The sequence below is a fragment of the Lissotriton helveticus genome, chromosome 4_1 (genome assembly GCF_964261635.1).
Source record: "Lissotriton helveticus chromosome 4_1, aLisHel1.1, whole genome shotgun sequence".
Classification (NCBI taxonomy): domain Eukaryota; kingdom Metazoa; phylum Chordata; class Amphibia; order Caudata; family Salamandridae; genus Lissotriton; species Lissotriton helveticus.
Genome location: NC_136063.1, coordinates 1,331,490,693 through 1,331,517,849, shown reverse-complemented (window position 1 = coordinate 1,331,517,849; position 27,157 = coordinate 1,331,490,693).

The window sequence follows — 27,157 nt, the reverse complement described above, 5'->3', positions numbered from 1 at the left end:
GCAATGAGTTGTTTGGCAGCCCCAAGCATATGTAAAGCTATGGTCCAATCACTGCTCCTAAGTGCATTCAAAGTGGCAGGTTTGATGCCCAAGAGAATCGTGGCTGTGGAGTCAGGCAGAGGGAACCCCAACACCTCCTTGATGTGACTAAGGACTTCCTTCCAGAACAGGGTCAGGTGCTGGCAGGCCCACCAGATGTGAATGAAGTCTCCAACACAAGGGGGACGTGGCAGGGAACATATGGTGCAACCGGACCGGCATGTAGTACGATTGCGTCATAATTTTGTATGCATTTTCCCTCTGTGGGATGCTGCGATAGACCCTAGGGATGTCGCGCCAAAGACGATTCCACTGTCCAGGTGTGATTTCCGTTCCCGACACCAGGTGCCATTGACGTTGGTACGGGTGCAGCGTCAGTGTAGGCGGATGTTGAAGGATCTGGTATGTCCGTGATATGAGTCCCTTCGAATCATCGAACGAGCGGACCAGCCGCTCAAAGGGGGTGTAAGGTCGGGTAGCCGCTTGCCACATGGTGGCCGACGATACCCAGTGCCGCAACTGCGCATATTGCAGATTCGCTTCTGGCAGGAGACAAAATTCATCTCTGCACTGGGCGAACGTCTTCAGGCGTCCCCCTCAAACATGTCTCCAATGACTCTGCACCCTCCCCGTAACCATTTAGGAGGGAGCGCGCCGTCCTGTGGAACGATGTAAGGTCCCACATAGTGCGTCCTGTTACCGTCCGGTCCATGTGGAACCACACCTTTTTCGCTTTCAGTGGTTGTCCATTCCGAGACAATACGAAGGTGAGAAGCCCAGTAGTAGTCTAGGAGATTTGGGCATGCCAGACCCCCTCTATCTCTGGGCAACATGAGGATCTTGTGGGAGAACCGTGGGCGACGGCCACCCCAGATAAACTTGATGATCTTCTGCTGGAGGGCCAGTATCTGTTGTTGTGGTATGCGGGTGGGCAGACATTGGAACAAGTACAGAATTTTTGGGAGGATAGACATTTTGACAGCGTTAAGTCTGCCAAGCCAGGAGATAGTCAGTGGCTTCCACCTCCTCATGTCCTCCTGGACAACTGACTGGCATTCACGTCAATTCACTTGAGACCACTTGTCCAGGGAGGGGGTCAGCTTCAGGCCCAAATAACGAATATGGTCTGCAGTCCACCGATATGGAGCCAGTGCTTCCAGGGCTTGTGAGGTTTAAAGCCCAAGACTTGGCAAGGTTTATTTTAAGACGGGACGCCCTTTTCAAAGGTCTGCAGGAGGGTGGATCGCCGGTAGGGAGGTATGTGGGTGCGCCAAGGTAAGGATAAGATCATTCGCAAAGAGTGCCACTTTATTCTGGCGCCCTCCTAGACTTAGGCCGTGGATGTTCTCATTTTGCCTAATCATCTCTGCCAGGGGCTCCACTACCAGAGCGAAAAGCAGCGGCAATAGGGGGCAGCCCTGCCGAGTGCCCCTGTGTGTATAGAAGGGGTCTGAGAGCTGCCCGTTAACACGGACCCGCGCTTAGCTGCCGAGACAACGCCCGGACTAAGCCGTTCCTGAAACTGACGGTGGCAGTAATAGTGGAACAAGTCACGAATCGGTGATATAGGTATCACGTCGAGAGAGGTATAGGTATGCCCCCTGACACAGGAGAAATGGTATAGGCATATCTGTGAATGGGTGTAGGGTGAAGTGACACACACAGCCCTGAAGAAGTTGCCGTAAGTTTTCTAATAGGCAACGAAACATGTCGGCATTTTAATACGAGCTCACTAGCAGCCTAGAATAAAATATAGCAGGCCAGCAAGTAGACGCTCACTTTTAACTTCTGTCCTGAAGAGCACAGTCTTGCTGCACTTAACCCATGGTGCATGCAGGTTCTGTTGCTCAAGCACCTTCACCTATTCTATTCGTTTCTTTTCTTTTTTTCACTTCACAATTTACGTTGGAGTGGTGTATGCTGATGATGAGAACCTAGGCGGCAGGCGAGTACCTTCCTGCAAAGCCTCCATGGTGTTACTCCTGTGAGGCGACACCACTCCGTTTCTCACTTTTTCATTTGTTCTTTTCCTATCTTTCTGTCACTGAGAGACAGGTAGAGATAGAGGGGTTAACAGCATTCTCTTCTTGTTTTATTAAGTAGAAAGTGGAGAACCAGGTTCAGAAAGACTGACCAGAATAACTGGTGACTACCCTATCCTAAAGGTTAGACAGGAGGGTTGGACCAAGGGTATCTGTACCACTGAAAGTCACAGGTCCTGTGTTGTTTAAAGTACATAGAGAGGGGGACGACCTGTTTCTTATATCCCCTAAGCTCCTATATGGAATAGAGGGGAGAGATAAGGTGCCATAATCCTCAAAATCATTTTGCGCCCCAGACCAACCCTGTGTAGGACCGAGCAAAGAAAGTCCCATTCCACCCGGTCAAAGGCCTTCTCCGCGTCAAGCGAGAGAGGACAGGCAGGTATATTCCAATGGTGTGCTTTCCCTACCAAATGGGCAGTTCTTCGCACGTTATCTGCCCCCTGCCTATTGCGGATGAAGCCAACCTGATCTGGCACCACAAGTCCTGGCATGTGGGGTTCCAGGCGTTTGGCTAACATTTTAGTATGGAGTTTGAGGTCTGTGTTTAGTAATGCTATGGGACGGTAAGAGGCACATAGGGTAGGGTCCCTTCCTGGCTTGGGAATGAGAGCTATTTCTGCCATGCCCAAGGAAGGCAACGGCCTCTCTGTGTCCGATAAGGAATTATATAGACGCAGCAAGTAGGGCTGGAGCTGTGATACGAACATACGATAGGTACTGGCAGGCCATCCGGGCCATGCGTCTTAACAAGGGCTAAGTCTGCAGTAAATTCCTCCGGCAAAAGAGGGCCCTCCAGCTGTGTAGCGTGATGCGGATGTATTGGGGTCCAAGGACAGTGGTCCAGTACCTCATCGATATGGGCATGAGAGGGCGTGTCAGCCTTGTAAAGGGCAGTGTAATAGGCCCTAAAGGCATCGCACTTCACCCGTTCCGCAGTGACCCGCCCTCCATCGGGTATCTGAATGTTGGCGATGTGTGCCTTTGCTGCCTGAACCCGCATGTGCTGCGCTAACAACCGCCCCACTTTGTCCCCCCCCTCGAGGTACCGCTGTTTCAAGGCCAGCAAAGAGCATTCGGCTTTGTTAGTCCTTAGACAACGAAGTTGACCCCTAAGGTTAGCAAGTTTCCGCCGGTTTGCGAGAGAGGAGTGCTCCCGATCCTGCACCTCTAACTTCTTTATATCCGCGGAGAGGCTATCTTCTAGTTTGCGGACTTCCCGGGAACGAGCAGTCGCCATAGACGTGATGTGGCCTTGGATCGTCACCTTAAAGGCATCCCACACCACGGGGAATGGTGTCTCAGGGAGGTCGTTGCTTGCAAAATAAGAGTCAATGGCAGTCCTTATTGACTCCACAGCATCCGGGTCCGCAGAATATGTGGCGGTAAGCTCCACCGCGGCTGCCGAGCAGGGCCAGTGGCTGAGTACTGCAGGAGAAGCTTAACGTGAGCGTGATCAGAGATCGAAATGTCCGACATAGCCGCTGTTAGCATATCTACTATGAGGGCGTGCGAGAGAAATAAGTGGTCGATGCGCGAGTACGAGCGGTGCACATGCGAGTAGTATGAATAATCTCGCACCTCGGGACAATGATAGCGCCAAGAGTCTATAAGGCCTAGGTCCGTTATCTGTTTCTGAAGCATGGATGACATGGCACCTGATCTATTCGAGGAGGCGTCACCACGGTCTAACGCAGGGTCCCACACCAGGTTAAAGTCCCCTCCCACAATTAGAGAGGCGTCGCCATGTGGCACCTGCTCCCTAAACAGCATCCGGAAATAGGAGTCCTACATCTGATTTGGTGCATAAACATTACACAGCGTGAGCTGGCGTCTGCCAACCATCACCCCCGCCCTGATAAATAGCCCATCTGAACTATGGAAGGTCTTTAGGGTCTCCTACCTGATGCCCCTTCTGCAGAGGATAGCCACTCCCACCGTTTTGGTGTCCGTAACTGCCCAGAACTGAAGGGGGTATTTAGGATGTGCCATGCGCATGGTATCGCCTTTAAGCATATGGGTTTCCTGAAGGAAGATGATGTCTGGGCAGTGCAGGAGGATGTAACGCCACACTTGCCGACGTTTATTGGGGGAGTTAAGTCCTGCGCTAACCCTCCCACATGGCCATAGCCAGGTCCAAAAAAAGGGTAGTACCAGGGGACCCCCCCATGCGCCAGTGCCCACAGCCGCCTCACAAACATCCACCCACCACAACCCAGAAGCAGGGAGAAGGTAATGTAAGAGAGCAGAAAAACAGTAGGTAAGAAGAGAAAAAGAAGAACAAGCAACATCGGCCAACCGGGCCACATCATTCTGTTCCAATCTTGGGGCACCCTGCACCCTAGGGTTTGGAAAAGCCCAGAGACGTCACTCTACCAGGAACAGTAGGGGGTAGGTCATTCGCTGCTCACATGTCCCTTCCGGTGTGGAGCTCCAGCACCAGCCATTCTGTCAAACATGAGAGGAGGGGCAGTAACCAGGACTCAACAAGGGATATCAAGAGCAGACCAAGTAGAAGTCGCATAGAACAGTATGTGGACAAAGACTGCTCAGCTAGGACCTGGGGAGCCGGGCCCCCATCCGATCTGTCCCCCTCCAGGGACCGGATATTCTCGATTACATCGTTTTTGGCCTGCAAGGATGCATGATCGTCCACAGGTGGTGAGCGTCTGCGCCGGCGCATAGTGGACCAGCAGGCTTTAGCCGGCACCCGCACAACAGGCGGAGGGCGAGTCGGGCTGGGAGGCAGAGCGGCGGGCAGACACAACAGCTGAGCTGCTTCCTGATAAGACCGTATCATCCTGCGCTTAGATTCCCATTGAAAAATAAGGGCAAATGGATGACCCCATTGATATGGGATTTGAAGGCTGTGCAGTTTGTCCGTTACAGGCCGGAAAGCACGGCAGCGCCGTAAGGTGTTAGGCGCCAGATCCTGAAATATCTGTATTTTATGTCCATTGTATGTGAGGTCCGGCTTGGCTCTCGCCGCTCGTAGGATGGGTTCCTTCTCTGTGAAGAAGTGGACCCGGGTCAATATGTCCGGGAGGAGACCCGGCCTCCCCGCGGGCCCGGCAACACGGTGTGCCCGGTCCAAAGCGGGGGAGAGGCGTCCTCACCCCCCAAATGTCATGAAGGAGTTGCGCCACATAAGTCAATATGTCCTCCCCTTCTGCCCTAAGAGGAACACCCCGGATACAAAGGTTGCTCTGGCGGCTTCGATTTCCTAGGCCATGAATGCTTCTGTCACTGGTTGCGACGCTTATGTCACTGACTATGACTCCCTTCCAGGCTGAGGGGCCACCTCAGCCGGGGCAGACCCTCCCCCCTTGCCCCACAGTGCTGCAACCGAAGTATCCTTGGAAGGTGGCGCAGGTGCATCCTTACCACGGTTGGTGCGCGTCATCTTAAAGCAGCTATGAACCGGCCAGGCAGCAGACTCAAAGATCCGACGTGGACAGGGTCTTGAAGATATTCACCGAGGTTCCCGGCAATCCCAGATAGGGCCCACCCCTGCGGGTCTCACGATTGTCGTTTCATGCCTGCCCGCCGAGTCAGACAGAGGTATGCAATCAATAGCAGAATCCACAGCCTCTCGTCCCTCCAGAGTCAAACGCAAGAAGTAAATGGCGTGAGCCAGTGCCCGTCGGTCTGCAAGGTGACATGTATTCCCCCCTTCCCCAGAGGACGACCATGAGTGGGCACAGGGAGATAGCTCCGTGAGCTGCACGCCCACAGCAGGGGTCAGCACAGTGGAATAGTGGGTTGCCGGTGCCTTCGGGCTGCCCCCCTTAGTGGCCACGGAATGATAACCCGTGCTTCCAGCTCCGGATGTCTACTGTGTATGATGCCCCTCAAGATCCCTCCAGGAAAAGGCCCTAAGCGAAGGTTCCAGACAGGATTCAGGCTCCCCACGCGTCACTGCACGCTGATGTCAGTGTTGGTGGGCCGCCCAATGCAGGGGAAGAAAAAGGCGGGAGGGTGGGCGCCCCTCCACTGCGATCCGCTGCGGCCTCCAGCCCTCCGCTGCGCAGTACCTGAGAAGTGTCACCCTGTAATGCTGCAGTTGTAGTTCGCTGCGCCTGGACCTGCACCTCAAGGATCCACTCGGTGAAAATCACCAGATGAGGACCAGTTCTCTCCTTTGACCCACTAGGTGCCAAGGAGGCAGGCCACCCGCGCTCAGGTAAAGGGGCCAGTGAAAGGCATTGTGGGGGCGCTGGTATCCGGGCTGTCGTGAGGGCCCGCTACCGTTCCAAGTAGGCCCGCCAAGCCAGGGGGGCCAATAGGCCCAGAACCGATGGTGCATCCCCCAAGAGCCACCCTGCCGCGACAACCAGGTGAGAAACCAGCGAGCAGGCTCCCCGCAATCCACCTTAGCCCTCACCCCCAGCCGTGGGGCCCACCAGGGAGACAGTAAAAGAACACAAGTGAGCACCAGGGAGGTGAGCCAAGCCAGTAATACCACCCGCGCCCCGCTGAGTAACAAAAGTCAATATGGCGGTCACACCTCCAAAGTCCCTTGGCTCCCACCCGGTAGCCCTGTCCCCACACTCTTAAAAGGGTCCTCGTCGCAGTCTGTGCACCAGCCTAACCATGCAAAGTCAATGTTTAGGCCACACCGTGGGGTCTTCACATAACTTCAGGCAGGTCTCTGCCCTGCCCTCTCACTCCCACCCGCAGCGCGCTCCCTGGTCCCAGACTGTGGATGCCGGGCGTTTACGATGGCTCGTCGCTCTAGGCCCCAGATGGTAACCGGTCCCAAAATAGCTCCAGAGTCCTGCAAACTGTGACACCCTCCCGGGGCCAGTCTCAGGGCGTCACGAGTCCAGTGGCCCCCACACGCCCCCGTCCACAACTCACCACCTCCCGCTAAGCAGAAGGAGTAGAAGAGCAGTGCCCCAAGGCCCAGGCAGCCAGCCTCCCTAAAATGGCACCATAGTTCCATCCTCTAGAGCGCTCCAGCAGCCTGGTGTCGCTGAGGTCTCATGCCCAGGGACCGCGTAGTCAGTCTCCCCCTCTCGCCTCAACCAGGAGTTGCGCCCTTACCGCTAGGCATGGGGCGCAGGGCATCCAGAAGAGGCAGCCGCCCCAATGCCCGGGCGGCCTATAGGAGCAAAATGGTGGTCAGGGCTCCACAGGGCATGGCTCCCCCCCCCCGCAGGCCGACTCGAACTCGGGCAGCCTCCCGTCGGGAGGGGGCAAAGACCGCCGCAGCCCCCGAAGCCACCTCTCGCCCACTCCGGCGGGCCGTCAATTGTCCTCCACGCCAAGGGGTTCGAGCGGCATCCACATCTGCCGCACCCGACCGGCGACAGCCACAGTCCCAGAAATGGCGCCCAACGTCCCCCAGGTCCGCACCACCCCCAGCCAGCAGGCACAAGCAGGGCCTCCCTCGGAAGGCACACAAAGCGGCGTGGCTCCCGCGCCTCCACCGTCAAGCTCCAGCAGGGCATGGGGGCAGAGTGACAGGCCTGTCCACGCTCTCTCAGCCACCAGAGACCTCAGCTTACAAAATGGCATCCGGCTCCCGGTTGATAACGGCCCCTCTCCGCCGAGTCCGTTCTCGCCGCGTCCGACTAGAAGGAAGGGTCTGACACCTGCAGCTCCGTCATCCAGGCGTCACCACTGCTTAGGAAATTCATCCGAGGCCTCTCCCACTGCTATCTGGCTGCTGCTGTAAGCTTATGTTACTGGCGGCGGCCCGGAGCGCCGATCTGGCACGTCCTACTCCATCGGCTGCTAGACCATGCCGGGGCATTACATTATTTTAACACATTCCCAGATTTACCAAACCTGGGAATGCATTAAAAAGATATACTCCCCAGGTGAGGTGTAACGAGGAGAAATATATTTAATTCTTCTGTTTTTTCATATTTCTATTTGCACAAAGAAAGAGGGAAACTCCTCTCAGGATAGTTTTTGTGCAGGATAATGCTCCTTCAGGCACAAAAAATAATCCTGTCTACAACACAGGCACCCTCGCACCACGGTGCAAGGGAGTCTGCATGGGCGCTAGGCTGCAGAAACAGCACCAGCACAAGGGGAAAGGACAGGAATGTGCCTTAGTGGATAAATACGCTGCTTTTTTGCCCTTTCCTGTGACGCAGGGCAACACAGCAAGGTAATTTGTTGCATTGCCCTGTGCCACACATCTCATAGATATGCCTCCTAGTGCCTACACTGGCTTTAAAGATTGAGCAGGCACAGCATCTTTGTAGTAGAAGTTCTGCTGATGATTTACGATGGTGCCCCTGCTGTACAGAATTCTAAAACATCTCCTCTTTCTCTCTCTTCTTCTTTCTCTCTTCGTTTTCTCCCTTGGCAGAGTTACCTCCTTTATCCAACTCTTCTTTCTGTCCCTTTATTTTTTTCCCTTCCCACATTCTTTAATGCCAGCTGTTTTATGGACGGCGACTCAAGAGGTGTCAGATCCTAGTGAGCTGTTGTTTACTGCCATAGTGCTGTTGCTGTTCAGAAGCTGGAGTGGGCAACCTAATCTTGCAAAGTTCAAAAGTGATGAAATCCACCCTTCAAAAACAAATACCTTCTTGGCAAAATAGGGGTATGAAAGCACCTTAATTTTCATTGGATATGGTGGATTTCATATTTTTTAGTGGTTTTCCCACCAAATGTAGGTAAAGGGAGACCCGAGCAATCTGCTCAAGCTGTTCACGACCAGAATGTTTGCAGAACGCAGGAGGATAACCAATCATCATTCACCTTTTTCCCTTCGTGATAGCCAGAAGCAAATTAGCAAATGTTAAGGATTTTCATCTCAATTCCCTTTCACATATGGTGGAATAAAAATAATAATAATTATCCACCCTTGCTCAGAATCACAGCATGCACAGCTCTTCTTTCTCTGCCTTTGAAACCGGGTCAAGCATCTGCAACTTCTGCTCCTAGCTCTTTAAAAATTGTTTACTCAATGCCATTGCATGCTCAGCAGAATAAAGGGTTCTGGCTGGTGACTGCAAACACAGGTGGTTCATGGTTATTGGACACTGTTCACTGTGCTTTATTTCGCTTAGAGTGAGGGAAACTAATGTGATAACCACCAGGTATAATTTGCAATGTTGAATTTACCTAGTGAGAATGTAGGGATTTTTGCTGTCCACCATTGTAAAATTACCTCATCTTTCTACACAGCAGTGTCTCTAATGCTTTAGAAACTTGTTATGACCTTTATCTTCTTAGTTTCCTTCTTTTCTACCTTTGTCTCTCTCTTGCTCTCCCTCTTTGTTGTCTTTACCCCTCAGTATCATTCTCTCCTCTCTAGCTCTATGCCTTTTCAAATAATTTCCTTCTCTCATACATGTTCTCCATATTACTCTCCCTGTCTTTCATTCTTGTACACATAAACACACACACACTCACAAACACACACATGTCATGATGTATCATGTGGTGGGGATTAAAGTCAGAGGAAGCCAGGCTGTATAAGTAAACAGGAATTTAATTATTAAGGGCCTTATTACGAGTTTAGTGGTACATCAACCCGCCCAACTCGTGGTGGAGGTACAGTTGAGATCGGGGACCGTCACACCATCGGTCCGACTGCCGTATAATGAGTACAGTGGTCAGAGCACATTGCGACCGCCACAGCTCCCAGGGATCCGCTTTCCCTGATGGTTGTCCGGTGGACTGGGAAAGCAATATGCATGGTGGTGCTAACGGGGCACCACAATGCATGATACAGGTTTAACCACCACCAGCCTTTTCATGGAGGTGAACCTGCAATGTGAAGGCTGGTGGTGAGAAAAGAAAGGGGGCTCCACAGGCCCCGTGTAGCCCCTGTACATGGGGGTGCATGTAAGGGGGCACATATTGTGCTCCCTGTGTGCATGCAGCCCTGTTCCTGCATAGCATGGACTGCTGAGTCCATGCCGTGCAGGAACATCCATTGGCTGACACGAGGTGGTGCAGTCACTATGAGCCTTTAAACTGCACCTCGGCGGGACCACCATGCTGCCCACCTGCCAGACAACATAATGACTCATAAACTGGCAGGCATCAAACAGATTTGGGATGTGGGAGCTGGGTGGTGGCATGGTGGCCCGCTTCCACCCTGCCGAAACTCGTAATCAGACCCTAAGTTACAACTACTAAGTAAAAACAAAGAAAAGCAAATAAAAGATATACGAAGTCCCAGTCTAGGATACTTCAACTGGTTTTTCATCCAATGTTGTCCTTTGAGATGTAAGTTGTGTTTTTCCCTTGAGAAATAAGACACTTGTGTGATGCAAGCTCTGCTCAACTCAGTGCAGGTGCATAGCACAGGGAGCATGGATAAATGAAAAATAGACACTCACCATGACAGGTACAAGCCCCTACAATTCACTCTAGTTTAGCCATGATCCACTGTGCTTCTTGTGTTTCCTGCTCCAAACTCCTGCCTCCAATGCCACATGTCAATCAGAATTGATCCATGAACCGGGTGGTAAGTATGGCATCCAAAAGCAGGGTCCTGCCCATTTCTTGCTGGGCTTGAGAAGTCGTAGAGCACTGATGGGCACTCTGTAACTTCCAGGGCATTGCACATTTCTCCAATGGCTCTCCTGAGTGAATCGGGGTTCTCCATACTTAGGGGCCTATTTATGAGCTGGTACATGTATGAAATGTATGAAGCTGCACGAGGCCACTTTATGTGGCTCTGGCTGGCTCCATAAACATGGAGTAAGGCGATGCAGTGCAAATCGCTGCATTGCCCTACTCTGCCCTGGGAAGGTGTTCAATGGGCTTTACGTGGGTGTTCCCATGCAACTCCCAAGGTTTTTTGACACATTCCCAGACTTACCAGAACTGGTAGACCTGGGAACGCAACAAAAAGATACACCTTCCCCGGAGAGGTATAACGGTGAGAAATATCTTTATTTGTCCTCGTTACTTTCTCTTTCTATGTGTATGCAGCACACATAGAGAGAGGGATATGCCTCGCAGGATTGTTTTTGTGCAGGACTGAGCTCCTTCCTGCACAAAAACAATCCTGGATGCAACGCAGGCACCCTTGCACCATGGTGCTAGGGTAGGTGTGTTGCCACTATGCTGCAAAAAGGGCCCAGGAGTGGGGGGAAAAGACAGGAATGCACTGTATTGTCTTTAATACATCACATTCATGCTCTTTCCCTGCCATGCAGAGCGGAGCAGCAAGTCACCTTGCTGCGTTGCACTGACTGAATTCCTCATAAATAAGCCCCTTAGATTTTAACAACCTCCCTTCTCTCCTGTTCCATCTTACTAGGGTGGCCTCTCCTGTAGTGGATATCTTCTTACTAGATAATTTTGCTTTCACAAGAATTTTGTTGCTCCTCCTTTTACATATGATGCACAACTCCTTCCAATCTCTACTCTTCAACCCTTCCTACACAAGCAGTCCTTCTGTATTTGCAGCCTTCCATTAGATCAATGGTCATTAGACTCATCTCGTGAAGGTGTTAACATAAAAGGAAGTGGGGGTCTTCTGCTGTTATTTGGATTAGTTTATCACCACGTTCCTAACATCACAATAAGTCTCCCGCTTGTGTTTATGGCCGTTCTGACTGTGGAGTGGGTCTTTGACCTGTGACAACTCTATAAGCCAATATCAGCATATTTCAAAATATTCCAAAAAGGCCTCTTTTATTTCAAAATATTTTCCTAATGATCAAATATTGGATGACTTATTAATACATCAACTGCAAGTATGCTGCAATAGCTTTTACTTTTTATACTACTACCACTGTTACTCCAATTAGTATTACTATGCTTAGTATTACTGCTACTTCCACTTTTACCACTACTGCCACTTTCACTACTACTACTGCTACTACTTCTTCTAATGCTACTAATGCTAATTCTACTACTAATAATAATAACAGTAGACAAAATGATGTTTCTCTCCAAAGGTGACCCAGTAGGTTCCGACAGAAAGAGGACTCGATCAGACACCACCCCTGACCAGTTCCCACAATGACTCTGTCCATATCACAAGGTATCCACAGTACCACATGTATTAGCTACTTTGTTATTCAAGAGGGTCAAGAGAATCAACTGGCATCTCATGGCTCAGCCAGAACAGGTGCATTCATGGGGTATTGTGATGGCTGAGCCAAGACAATCAATGGTACATCACACGACACATCAGGCGAGGTAATCTAGCATGACAGCTTTATGTCATAGCCTTTTTCTAATGTGTTTCTGGAGTTATGAATTACACATTTCCCACTGCTGCCACTCTGCCACATGGCACACTTATATCACAATCAACATCACTGCACTTCATTTATGTGCATGATATCTCCATTGGTATGGGATACTTCACGGGTATGAAACATCACAACTTTGCATTTCATCAGCTGGTGATAGCAGTTCAGTTGGTTGATGCTATCTACAGAAACTAGCTTATACATGTTTATGTTGAAAGAAGCATCCTTGTACCTATCCTATGAAAATGCAGACTTTCTACTACTATGCGTATAACTTAGAATTCTAAAATTGCTCATATTCGCTTATCCTTATATATCTTCGCCGTGCAAACATAATTTTGCAGTTGCTCTTACTCTGCATCTCTTGACTTACTTCTATCAAATATAATTGAACCTAAATTGTCTAGCTATGGGGGCCACCCAAACACTCAAGACATCAAAGAGTGGCCATTTTGGTATCCTGCAGTCACACTGGAGATGCCTGGGTCATCCACAGAAGTGACTCCACAGAAGTGATGATTTGAAACTTTAGCCTGGGGTTTTGATTGTTGCAGAATCTCATGTTGTGCCATTTCATATATACTGACCTCAACCTTAGATTTAGCAACAGTACAGGTCACCAAATGGTGGCAGAGCACTTGCATGTTTGAAATAATCTAGTAGGCTCACCGTTAGATAAGAGTCCATTGGGGATCAGCAACACTCATCAAACTATATTTAACAAATAAGTACACTATGTTTGCATCAGTCCGCTCATTCTCTAATGGACAGCATTGTTCTCATCTTGCATATGATCTATGTTGCCATGTACAAATTTGTCCATAAAAAATTTTGTTGTGCATGAACAAAATGCTTTAACCTCCTCGAGGGCAAATAACATGTAGAGCTGCTTTCCCTACTTAATCCTCGTCAAACGTATGGAATCCCCTTCTGTCAAAGGGCAGCACATTGTCCGATGAGCACAAACCCTCGCTTTACATGTGCCCTGCTTTGGCACTGTTCACTATATCATGGTATGCCAAACTGTTTTGTCTTAGCACCATGTGTCCAATTAGTGTCTCCTTAATTGGTCCACTTACCTGTTATTATTCCCCTTATTTTCTCTTTAGCCAGACACCCCCGGATGCACCAATTGAGAGACCACCAGTGAATCTCACCCCAAAGATTTGCTAGTAACCTTTGATGTACAACCAATGATTACGATCAAGGTAAATGGCATGTGTTTTAACCCTAAAACTTTGTGTGCACTGTTCTTATAGTTCACGTAAATCATGTCCCAAATATGACCACATGGGATTTGTGCTTACAACATAGTCCCTATCTATAGTGCTTCGATACTATGAAGTTAGGAGTGGACCCTTGAGGTCCTGGGCGGACCCCAAACAGGAATTACACAATGTGCTGGGAGAAGTTAAGGTGTGGTTTTAAAAGTTATGACACAATGGGTGTAGTGTGTGATCGCATCTGGATGAATAAATACATCTTTTATTGGGATCCATTTGTGGCGTGTTCAGTGGCACTTCACTATCAATATCAGCCTTTTCTAGAGATTGTCACATGCAAACTGTCGTCCAGCAAGACTCAAACCAAGCATGCCTAATGGCAATCTTTTGGTAAGTGTGCACTGTAGGCGAATGTTAGTTATATTTTCCGGTTCAGCCACTAACAGATCTTTTCACTCTACACATCAGACATACACATGCTCTTCATTTTGTAGTTTGTATTTTAGTTTATTACTTCTTCTCTACCTAGTCCCTTGGGATTAATAAGCTTACCACTAGTATTGTCCCACCAGTGTTGGGCAAGTGGCGTCCATGTTTGTTGCATTCATGCTGTCTCAATGACTTCATGGAGAGAAGAACTAACATGGCGATGATATAGCATATGTTCTGATATAGAAGTAGGTCGTATCTTGAGACATTATACAGGGGGAACATCCATTACGACGAAACTTTAACAACGAGGTACTGTTACCACCCTACTTTTACAACGCAAGTCGTTACGACGACTTGCGCTGGGGGGCGCTCCAGGATAGTAAATAGTTTAATTTACTATCCAACTCCTTCCCTAGAGTCCACGGAGACTGGAGTTGGAATAGTAAATAAAACTATTTACTATCCAGCGCCTCTCAACGCAAGTCGTTGTAACGACTTGCGTTGTAAAACTAGCGTGGTAACGGTACGCGTTGTCAAAGTACGCGTCGTACCGTCATACATCCATTATACAGATGCTTTATTAAGCCTGGCAACATGTGAACTCATTTCGTTCAATAAATAAGTTCTTGTCCAGTCATTGGTTATCAGTGGTCACGGCAAATTGCAGGGTCCATGTTGCCTCAGTTACTCTGAAGAGAAAATAACTGCATTTCTATCAGTCTCTGGCATGGTCCCTGTCTTTGTATCCCTGTATAGCAGCAGATCATATTTGTAAGGCTTTGTACACCTGCTTCTTGTTGCTTGGAAACGTGTATTATTTTTGTCCTCTGTCTGCGCATTTCCTTTGTCTGTACATTTGCTGTATCATTGCTGTTACCTGACATGGCATTATGACAATAACAAATCTCTTTAGAAATGTGTGTACAGGTTGGTGTCATTGAAACAAAACAATGTATTTTTTTTCTAATTATTGCTTTATCTACACTTCTAATGTTATGTGTGCAATTTGGAGTATTAATTCGGTATCTTGTAACAATCTGAAAGCATTCTGAGAGACAGACACTGTTCTCACAATATCCACATCATCTGACCCGAATCCTCATACACTGAAGCCACACAGAAAGAGCAGCCTATGTTTCCCAAAGTCCCGCTGTGGGTTCTTAAAGAGGAAAGGAAAAGGGTTTGGTGCACCTAGCCTAGCAGTATCCATTTTCATTATTTAGCACATATACGTTGACTTGTGTTTCATTCAGGTTATTTATACCTCGCCACATACACATAGCGTGACACCCTATAATTCGGGTAGTCAGAGCAAGTGTTGTGTAGTAGAGATCTGACAATCATAAGAAAGTGCTACATACATAGGGCTACACGAGGCTGAGGATGTGGCTTTACGGCAAGAGCGGTTGACGTCGAAGCTGGGGAACCGTGTTCGAGCCTCGGCAACAACGCTCAACTTACTGTGATTCTGAGCAAAACACTTCGGGGCATATTAGCAAGAACCTCGTTAAAATTATCGCCGATTTAGCGTCAGGAAAAGGGCGATAATGGGCTTGCTAATATGCGTTCTAGAAGTCCAATAGAAGCCCAGGTTAGATTTGCAGGACATCTAACCTGGGCTTCTATTGGAATTCTATAACGCATGTTAGCAAGCCCATTATTGCCGTTTTGGCGGCAGTTTCCTGCTGCTAAAACGGCGATAATTTTAACGACGTTCTTGCTAATATGCCCCTCGATCCCCCCATGCCTAACAAAAGTGAGTGTGCCCTCATGTAACGAAACTGGTGCTATGTGAATAGCTCTGATACCTGATATGTTCGGGTCTAGTTCGCGCTATATAAAACTCTAAAAAAAAGAAAAAAGTATACTTGAAGGGTTCTAATTCACCCTTTTGATTTTATGATTGGTACAGGGAGAGCAGTGGTTAATTTGTAAAAAGAAAAGTGCTGGGGCTCTCGTCAGGATGCACTTTCCACCTGCCCATTTCTCCTGGTTGCGCTGCTTAACACAGAACCAACTACTAACCATGAAAACCTATGAGTGGGGAGAGGATGTGGCGTACTCACCAGAGTTGTTGACCTCAGAGCTGGGAAATCAGGTGCAAGTCTCCACGTCGGCTCAACACCCTGTGAATCACTTAATCTCCCTGTGCTTACCAAAAATGAAGGTGTACTTAACAAGGGCTCAAGCACCAGTTGATCATTAAGTGCTGGTGCTGAGCACCGGAAACCACCGGTTTCAATTAAGCACTTAGAGAGACATGAAAAAAATTGTCTTAGTCTACCTTAGACAATTTTTGTAGTTTGGGCTCCAGAGCAGAATCATCTATTAGGCTGCTAGTTCACAGTACCATAACAAGACTGGTTAATTCACATAACTATTGATAAAAACAGGAGACCAGAAAAATAACTCTATATGAAAAGAGCTCTGTATGCTGAAGGAGGCCACCCTAAGCAAACTCTTTTGCTCAGTTAGAGGAAAGAGCTTGATGATGAAGCATGCTACATTGAGGGGGTCAGGGCTCAGCGTCTTTTTTATTTAACTTTTGTTGAGTAAATCTGATTCGACCATTAAGAAGATGGATCATTTGGGGTCACCAATTACTTCTTCCTAGCCAAATGCTGTCTCTGGGCCATTAAAACTGTTACTTGCTTGAAGCAGCAAATTATCTCATTTAAAAAGTACATTATTAAGATCTTCAGGGCTGGTCATTCAGACATCCAACGGTGGGTTCCAGTATCAACGATTTTTCACAATTTCAGGCATTTTTCAATAACCTCTTCACTTGTATTTCATATGTCCGAACATTTCCAGGAAAGTGTTCTTGGATATCAATCAATATGCTTAAGATTTTAAAATGTCTTCTCCCGACTTCCATTCTGGCCCACAACCAAATTTCCCATTGCACTGCATTGCTGGATTCCTCCATGTAGGTACAACATTCCCTTTAAAGGCCATATAGCTGCTCACCATGTAACAATCATGGGTCGAAGTCTAGCTATTAAGGTGCATCATTTTTATGTTTCACCTGTACAGCACTTGCTGTGCTTGTGAAATCTATTGTTTCTAATATAGCTAAACAAGGAGTTATATCCTGCCTTCACTTATTATTGCTCCGTGTGCTTGCCAGTTTTCTTTCCTCTGTTTCTATTGGTTGTAGCCTGTTCTCCCTTCTGTGCCTCTCTTATCAGTGTAGCAGGTGTGGCTGTCCATAGGAAAGCACTAGGATACAATATGAAATGTCATGAGTTTATCTCCAGCTAGAAAATAGCTACACTATTCATTTTTGGACTTTTTGAAATATTTATACATTTTTATACATGTCCATTTCTCTGGGGAAGTGGGTTTTGTAATACACATTTAAAAGATGTGAAGCCTGGGAGCTGAATAGCCCCCTTGCTTAGGTGTGAGCTTCCATCTAGCACTGGTGCAAAGAGCTTGGGTGTGGGGAGGTGTTCTGTTCCATGGAAGGATGACCATCTGGCCTACCATGTCACAGGCTCCATATTAGCTGCCACCAGGGTAGAGACCGTCTTTACTGGATTGTTCTTATATTATGCTTTGACGTTATTAAAGTTTTAGTACTGAATAAATACTTTACACATTGCCACTATCTTAACCCTGTATTATCTGTACTATAGGTAACAGGGGGTTGAGCTGTGGTTAACTTTGTGACTTAAAGTGCTCACCCGGACAGGAATTGTGGTTATTACTTGAGGCAGATACTCACCCTCACTCAACAAATACCCCAATTTCTTACAGTAGTCTCTCAACTATGGTTCAGTCAAATCATTTTTTAAAATTCCACAGGAAGCAGAGCACAGTGTTAATCCATTATATTTGGAAGAAAGCTTCCAGCTGCAAAGTATACAAGCAAAGGTGGTATCAATCACAACAACTGAGTCAAGAACTGGCCACTTTGGGGTCGGGTTAAGTGTTTAACATTTGGAGTGGTTTGTGTTGTTGTACCTGCACCATGTTTTGCTGGCCTACAAAAACTATATACACCACACAAAATACACAAAGTATACCTTAATCATTGCTTTGCTTGTTGAACAAAATGGAGCAGATGTATTGCCCCAAATTGCTCCACAGGCAAGTAAAGAAAAAGAATGAGACTTTACAGAATAAAGGAACTCTTCTGCCCAACTCAATATATTAAAGCTGCCATTCTAAACAGCGGGCCTTCAGTTTCAAATGTTACATCAATTTCATCTAACATAAAGGGTTCCAACCTTGATGAATTTGTGCTAACTGAAGCTTGGTTCAATCAAACCATCATTTCAGTATTTGACATTCTTTTTTCCTGCACAGGAATATATTTTTACATAGACTACATAGAGGTCTCCAATTCGCTACAAGTAGTTTGGTCAAACCACTTCACAAATACTAATTGCAGCACACCATTTACACACAGGTGTTCTACACCTAAAAACACTAACATTATGCAGCAATGAAGGAACATATTATGCAGCAGGATTGGCTAAATTATGCCACAAGAAACGTCACGTTATGTGCCATTATGCAGCATATTCTGTGGAATAATTATTTTTCAGTTTCATTGTTTTAAAACATATTAGCACTGCCTGAGAACGAGTTTTCCTTCATTAATACGAGTTGAACACCTGAATGTAGCAATGAGTTACTAAACTATAACTACCTAACTTTTTCTAAGGGTCTGCAACTATGGGGCAGCACACATGGCATTTTTTTGGCAACATTTGTTATATGAGAGGTACGTATTGGACAGATGATTGATGTTGGACCTGGCCTCTTTGGCATGGTTTCCCCCTTCTTTTTGTCCCTACCTCCTGTATTTCTGACTGTATGCTGAGGTTTGTTTTTGCTGGTATTCGTACTGTGGGCACGTTAACACTGCTGAGCAGTGCTGAAGTGCAAGTGCTCCCTGTGTATATGCGATTATGAGTGGTTATCCACGATTGTCATATTTGATTTACTAATAGGTCCCTAGTAAAGTGCACTTTGTGTGCCTGGGGCCTGTAAATCAAATGCAACTAGTGGGCCTGCAGCACTGGTTGTGCTACCCATATGAGTTGCCCTGTAAACCTATCTCAGGCCTGCCATTGCAGCGTCTTCAAATGCAGTTTTAAACTGCCAAGTTGACCTGGCAAATGCATCCACTTCCCAGGCCCAAACCTTCCCTTTTTCTACTTGTAAAGCACTCGTAGGCAGGCCCAAGGTAGCTCCATGGGCAAGGTGCAGTATGTGAAAGATATCACATGCACTGGTATGTTTTACACTTCCTGATAGTGAAATACTGCAAACTTCATTTTTTCACTATTAAAAGGACTATCTCTTCCATAGGTAATCATCGGAGCTGCCATTAAACAAGTGTAACTTTCAATTTGGAAGAGATAGAGGTTTGGAGTTTGGGTTCTCTGAACTCAGAGTACTGTGAAGGTGGTTTTTAAATTGTGTGTTTGAAGATGCCAATTTTAGATAGTGGACAGTTTTTTGCTTTACCATCCTTTTTCTCTGCCTGCCTGTGGAATCAAAGTCTGGTATAGGCTGACAGTTAAGCTGTTTGTACATTCACTCTAGACAGTCACGCAAAGGGAGCTGAAATGTACCCTGCACATCCTGATTGCCCATCACTAGGCTGATGGGCCTTCCTGAGCTAGAATGGTGGGGGTGAGTTGTCACTGGCACCTGAATAGGCTTGTGTCTGTCCTCTTAAAATGCTGTCTCCACCCCCTGTGGTGTGTTTGGATACAGGACAAGGCAAGGCAGGATCTGTGTGCTACAAAGAATATTCTTTGAAGTATGCCTACATCAAAGGTCAAAAGGAGTGAACGTATTGGACCTATAACCCAACATTTTAGAACACTTCTGGACTAAGAGGAGAAACTGCCAAGAAGAAGAGCTGTTTTAGGAGGGGAACTGCCACTCTGCTTGTTGCGGTAATGTACTGGCCTACTGCTTGCTGCTTCTGTCTTGGAGAAGTAAAAGGACTGGACTTTGCTTTTGTATACTCCTTATTGAGGTTCTCCAAAGGCTTAAATGTGCCTGCCTCCTTTTCAAAGCCTCAGGGCCAGCAACGACTTCATCTGCAGTACCTGAACTCCTCTGATTGGAGCTCTGAACTGCTAAGTGATTCTAACCAGTTCAAGACTCTTATTGGTGGCTTCTGCTTCAAGAAAGGAAGAACATTCATTCACTAGCCTTCAGCACCTGTTTTTCCCACCGCAAGCTTGTGGTGCGGGTAAAAAACCAATGAATCGCTGTGGTGTGGCTGAATAATTGACTCAGCACCTGCCGTATGGCCCGAATATTGCCGCAGCCCTAGCCCTGAGCACCGTGTCTCCATTGTCCAAGATACCTGTGGGCCCTGCTGGGCGTCTGAAGATTCAATGCATCACCTGCTCGTGGCTGGCAGAATTGACACAGTGCCTGTATCGCTGCCGTAGCCTCAACCCTAGCACATTCAGATTTTCCATGCATCGCAACTGTGCGCAAAGTCTACATCAATGCTGGGCTTCAGTAAGGAACCAAGACCATGTGTCCAGATAAACAACGAATCATCACCGCTTGCAGGATGAAACCTACTCATCATCTACCTAAAGTAAAAAACTGATGCATCACCTTCTCTCACAGTAAGGGAACTGACGCATCCCTTTCCTGCATGTAAGAAACAAATGCCTCACCTTTCCTGTGTGGAAGGAACCAATGCATCGCTTTGCTTTCCGGCATCTCACCTAACTATAACATCAATTTACTCATTGTTTTATCAGTGAATCTCTGCGTTTTTTTTAACATTAGGGAAGATCATATGATTATATCAGACTATAATGTCTATTTAACCTTTGCTTGTTTATGATTTTCTTGGCTTTTTGTTCCACATTAAGCAAGCACTGCCACTGCGCACAGCCTTCAGAAATTCACAACAAGGGTTAGGTACAGACCAATCCCCTGCTGGTGGCCAGCCAACCACAGCCTGCCCTCCATGATGAGTTTGCTGCTCCTGCCCCAGAGCCAGCTCCTGCTTGATCCCTAGTCTCCACCTGTGTGCTCTTGGCTGCACTTGCTGCCCTCCATGGTCAACTTACAGCCTGGACATCTAGCCTCCTTTCTCCATTCGGTGCCTGTCAATGCTGGCCCTCTCTGAAGGGTCACTCTAAACTCTCTGCCTTCTCCATGCCTGTTCTTCTGAATACTTTTTGGGGGTTTAAGGACTCTGTGCTCATTACCTGATTGGCACATTTAATGTACCTGTAAGTCCCAAGTACATGGTACTATATATAGCAAGGGCATGTAAATTAAATGTTCGTGGACCTGAAGCACTTATTGTGCCACCCACTAAAGTAACACTTTAAAACAAGAGAAAATAAACTTTTTGCTTGGTCTTCTTTCCCAAAGGTAGGTCCCAACAGCTCCCAAGTTAGGGTGCCTGGTATTTAAAAAGTAGAACATGTGTACTTAAAGATTACATTTCCTGGCAGTAAAAACATTGTACAGCTGTTTTTCACTGGGGTAAAGCCTATGACACCCATTGACTAACACTGGGTTGCCTTATTACATTAATAAAGTCATAACATCGATTAGGCGCAGATGAAGATACGCTGTTTAGACTCAAATGAATTATACTTTTAAATACTCTTCAAAGGTAAAGTCAGATTTGAAGTCACAATTCTTAAAATGACACTTTTAGAAAGTTGGACATTTTTTGTCCCAACCATTTGTGCCTTCTCCAAGTTTCCTGGGTCACATAACTATAAATGGATCAGTAGGTGGGGTGTGGGTATTACTGCAGACAAGTTCCCCTTTGATGAAAACAACCTATTTAGGCTGGAAATTCATTTTCTTCCACTTGGAGCTTTTTATCCACCTTCATCAGTGCCTTCACCGAGACTTTGTCCAGAGGCTCCATGTTTCGGCAACGCCTCTTCCGATACAGCTAGCTTCATTGCCCCACTGAGATTTTACCTTTTCTATGACTTTTCTCAAGAATCTCTCCAGGTTCTAAGGTAAAGATGAGCTGTATCTGAGCCCAATCCACCCCTTAAATCTGACCCACACTTGATTGCGGTCGCCCCTAACTTTTTACTTTAACCCAGTCCTACATGACCAGATACCCACGGTTCATGCTTTGATCTTTTTGGTGCTAGATTTCACTAAACACTTTAAAGATTCCTAACTGGTTCTATAGATTGGATCTAATTAATTTGATGCCATTTTATTTATTAAAATGTGCTATATTTTTGTAAATTGGTCAGCGATTTTTCGATGTGTTGTGTTTTTACTTTATTATTGTTTGAGTGCTGTATAGATACATTACATCTAGGTAAAGCCTGACTGTTTTTATGCCAAGGTACCAGATGGTTAAGCACAGGTTAATATAGTGACTGTTGGTGGTTCACTCTGACAAGGATTATATTTATTATAGAAATGGGGATCATACCCCTCTCATTGCCTGAAGTCCATGGCCCATTCCGGCCCATACTAGCATATCCACAGTGGTCTGTTTGCTACCCCTGGTCCTCCTCCCAATCCCCACACCCTCTGTTCTCCATGTGCACCCCCAGCTCCACCCTCCTGCCCTCCATGGTCACTGTGCAGATCCTGCTAATGCCAGCCTGCTCGCTATGGTCAGGTACTGGCCATGCCCCCTTCTGCCTGCCTTCAGTTCACAATCTGTGTGCCTCTTCCACATTATGCCAGCCTTCTGCGGTCTGCTTGATGACCCTGCTCCCTTCCATTATTTCTCTGCATGCATGTCCCTGCACCCTTCCACCTGCCACCCTGTCCTCTCTCCATCCAGACCTCTTCTTCTTTTTACTGCATAGTTTTTGCCCCTCCCTGCTTCCATGCAAGGTCTGATGTGCTAACTCTGCCCCTCCCACCAACCCTCTATTATTAGCTTGTTGACCCTTCTCCCTCCCTCTCCCCTCTCTTGTCCAAGACCATGCCGCTGACCCCTCATTTTAACTCTGCATGAGCTGTTGAGCTGCCACTTCCTCTGCCCTGTGTTCTTAGCATGCTCCCTCTGCAGTGCTTTCCCATGTCCTCTGTTGTCCCCGTGCGTATCCCAGTTCCCTCTCTCCTGCATAACATAGCAGTTTCCCTACCTGCACCGGTGTGAGTTTGGAAACCTGTATTTGCTCTCGTCTAAGCGGGAGCATTTTCAAACCCCCTGCCATGCAGGAGCAAACACAATGTCTTCTCCCAGCCGAAGCGAGCTTTGAAAATGCCCGAGTGGCTGGTAGCACCCTCTTTCACTGTTTCCCTGCCTGCACTGATGCGGGCCTTGAAACAGAGAAAATTACAAATTTTAAAGTGCTGTTATAGTTAGGTGAAATGTTCGGTAACAACATAACGTTTTAAACGCTAACAACCACAGAATTTCATCAGCTTTAGTTATAGTTAACACAAGTAACTATAACAATGTACTAAGATAACTATAACTCGCTCCTCTGCCATGCACAGTTTTCTCATGAATAATTACACTGAAAATGTTGCAATGATATTATTAATGATGTCATAGTAGATGTCATGATATGTGTGAAAATTAGCTCTGCATGGCGAGGGGGTGAGTTATAGTTACCTTAGGGCACAAGTTATAGTTACTTGAGGTAACTATAACTGTTACTGGTTATTGTACTTTGGGGTTTTCAGTGAATTTCTAGGTTATTGTCTTACATAAAGTAATATTTTTTACCATACATAAAGCTAACCCACACCTTTGGCTGTGCCTAGCACACTGTGTTCCGCACCTAAAGTTTTACTCATGGTTATGGCATAATGTGGGCTGTTAGTAAATTCTTTATTTTCTGCTAAGCCATGTACTATCCATCCATACCTCAGAAAGCTATTGGGCATGCAGCCGGACATGGCATTCTGGCATTTTCTTCTAGCAATCAATCACCATGCCTGCCACTCCTAAATACTTGAATCTAAGTACCTTTTTCCCTAGTGATTGCAGAAAATGAAGGGTAGATTATCTTATTTGACCTTCAGAACATGAATAATGCCTCTGTTTAAGAGACACTTGAAAGGCAAGAAACTTCAACAAATGTTGCCTCCTCCTTCCTTCCAAGCTTCCAATCTTATTCCAAGTGAGGCCACATAGCTTTGAAGTGTTAAACGCTACACTGTCATCAGGACCGAAAAACGAAAGATTTTTAGCTGCTTTGTTGGTGGTATATTTGTTAATTTCACCAGTTTCATCAGCTAAAATAATATATCAATCTCCAGCATCAACTTTGAGAATATAAGTTCTCGAACTATTTTTGCCTCTGCAGCAACATGCTGTAAATGTTGTTTAAAATGGGCTGCACTGACTTAAAATTATTTCTTCCAGACAGTTGGTATTCCTTGGATAGTACTTGAACATTCCTACTCTACCACCCATTATTTTTTTACTCAAACCAGATATACAAAGATTGTCATACCTGGCTTTGCTTAAAAAATAGCACCTCTTTGAGGCAGACTTTAAGTAAGAGAAAGGCATTTATTCTCCCTCATTTCACTCATGGGTGCTGCACTTTGCTCATAACATTTTGTATTGGAAGGGTTCTCTTCCTAAACATAATCTATACTAGACATCACACAAAAATCTGCGCACTATGGGGCATATTTACAAGCCCCTTGCGCCACGTTTACGCCGCTGTTGAGTCACGCAAGGCGGCGTAAACGTGGCGCATCCCTGCGAGGCATTTACAACGTGACGCATCTATGGAGATGCGTCACGGTGTAAGGCCCTGCGCCACATGAAACCTGCGTCAGGTTTCATGTGGGCATGTCCACACAGGGGGGGGGGCGTTCCGTCGCAGGAACGCCCGTGAAAAGTGACTCAGTGAAATCTACAAGATTTCACTGAGTTACTTTCCAAACGCTGATGTGTCAAAACCCTGCACCTGCTTGAAGCAGGCATAAGGCTTGACGCACCACGTTAGAAATAGGGCAAGTTGGAACAGTGCTGGAGTTGCGTGCCGCTCGCAACACAACTTCAGCACTGCGCCAACTTTACGCCTAAGATGCAACACGCATCTGTTTATTCCTGCGTCATGGTGCGCCGCATTGTAAATGCGGCGCATCATGGGTGGCGCAAGGATAAACTTGCGTGTCGTATCTTTCATGGCGCATCTCTGCTAATTTGCAGAGATGCGCCAGGCAACGTAAATATGCCCCTATAGTGTGTAAGGGGTACTAGGCAAACTGTTTGATTAGTAGCGCAGAGAAAGAGAGAGACGGTAGAGGCCATATTTAGCAAATACAGCTCTTCGCTGTTTTCTTCTTCTACCACAAACAAGTGCAGCACATTTGCTTACTCCATTTCAGTATAAGTTACTAAAGGTGTCCCCAGATATTCAGCTGAAACAAAATCCTAAAGAAGCCAATCTCTTCTCAAGCACCACACTCCCACATTAAAACAACTTCCACTCTCTCCAAAATATTTCTCAAGCAATGGCCCAAAAAAGGTATTGCTATTCCAGAGCCAATTAAATGGGTATGCAGGCTTAGGTTTACATTGCTATAAACACTGTTTTCCTAAGTAAGTTAAGGATTACATTGTCTATAATCAAATGAGTAAAAGCACATTACATATTGGCATATTTTTTTTCTCCGAAATGCTGAGCAGGGAAAAGTTGAAGATTTCTGCACATGGAGGCTTTTAATTTTACCAAATGGTCCTATGGAAGGAAATTATGGAAACAAAATGATGGAAAAACACATTAATTCTGCAATCACTGTCTGATGTAAAACTGGACGTTTAGAGAGAAGTGAATGCAATTTGAAGCAATGTAAAAAACACTTTCTTCACTGTGATTACATAATCATGGCGACTACTTTTTTATGTTGATTGTTGCTGTGCGACCAATAATGTAAACATGATTGAAAATGTAGTGGCAAGCAATTGATGCTCAAAAAGGGTGCAAAAAGCTATTTCCCATTCAAGAGTTGTCAAATTTTATGAAAAACATTTGTGCAATGGAAATCTAAATACGAGACTGCGCTTAATGCAAAATTTGAATTCCTAATTCCGTTTTTTTCCTGAGCCATCTAATGCAATCAGTATTGACTCTGCAGTTGGGGGACGCAAATCAGCACACTTGCAGTACTCTTTTATATACTCCTAACAGCCTTTGTTAATTGGTTCCAAAACAAATAAAATAGGAATATTCAGGCAATATTCATATGGAAGTAGAACAAATAGTAAGGACTGTGCTGTCTTTGCACTTTTGTTAGTATGGAGCTCTACGTTTCAAGGACAATTCACAAAGGCCTGCAAACGTAAGAGTACTCCTGTAGTACTAATTAGTAGTCTACTGAGAAGTAAAAACAGCCATCAGACAAATACTCAATTCTTGAACAAAAATCAAAAACCACAGGAGCAACCTGTACACCTTAGGTGGAGATGGGTATATATGTATATATTGCGACAGAGTCCATCAAGATTTCACTTGGAAAAAGATATAGGGGTATATTATCAACAACTAGCGATAATTTTTGTCTCTAACTTGTTTAGAGACAAAAATTATCGCCGCACATCGGCGATTTTTATCGCAGATAAACCTTGCTATTAGCAAGGTTTATCGCAAATGCGATAAAAAACGCCCGCAATGCATGAATATCGCTGAAAAGTCAGCGATATTCATGCATTATCGAGCAAATGCTCTTACCATGTTATCCACCTCCCATTGGATAACATGGCTAAGAACTGCTCAGGGCAGGTGTTAGCTTTTGGAGATATTCGCCCTTAGCGCAAATATCTCCAAAAGTAGGTAATAGGAGATAGCGATGTTAGCGACTGTTTCCAGTCGCTAACATCTTGGCACGCCCACTTTGCATATCATTAGTGATAAATATCACTGACATGCAAAGTGGGGCCCATGATGGTCGCTATCTCCTATTAGCTGTCACTAACTGGTGTTAGCGACAGCTTGGTAATAGGGAGATAATTTTATCTCCGCTTTCTTGGCTTTTAAAGCCAAAAAAGCGGAGATAAAACCCCTTGATAATATGCCCCATAGTCTATATAGAAATAGCTTGTGTGATATAATCAGTATCACTAGAACATTGAATGATTTAGACAAATATTTATAGACTACTATCTAAGCATAAATGAGACAATGAACACGTTTATAGAAATGCATAAATCGACAAAGACCAAAATATAAACATAAATAATAAACTATAAATATCTATGTGCGCAATGCAAAAAGTGAACACCGTCCTAGTGATGAAGGCAATATTAGCCAATAGGCCACATTAATAA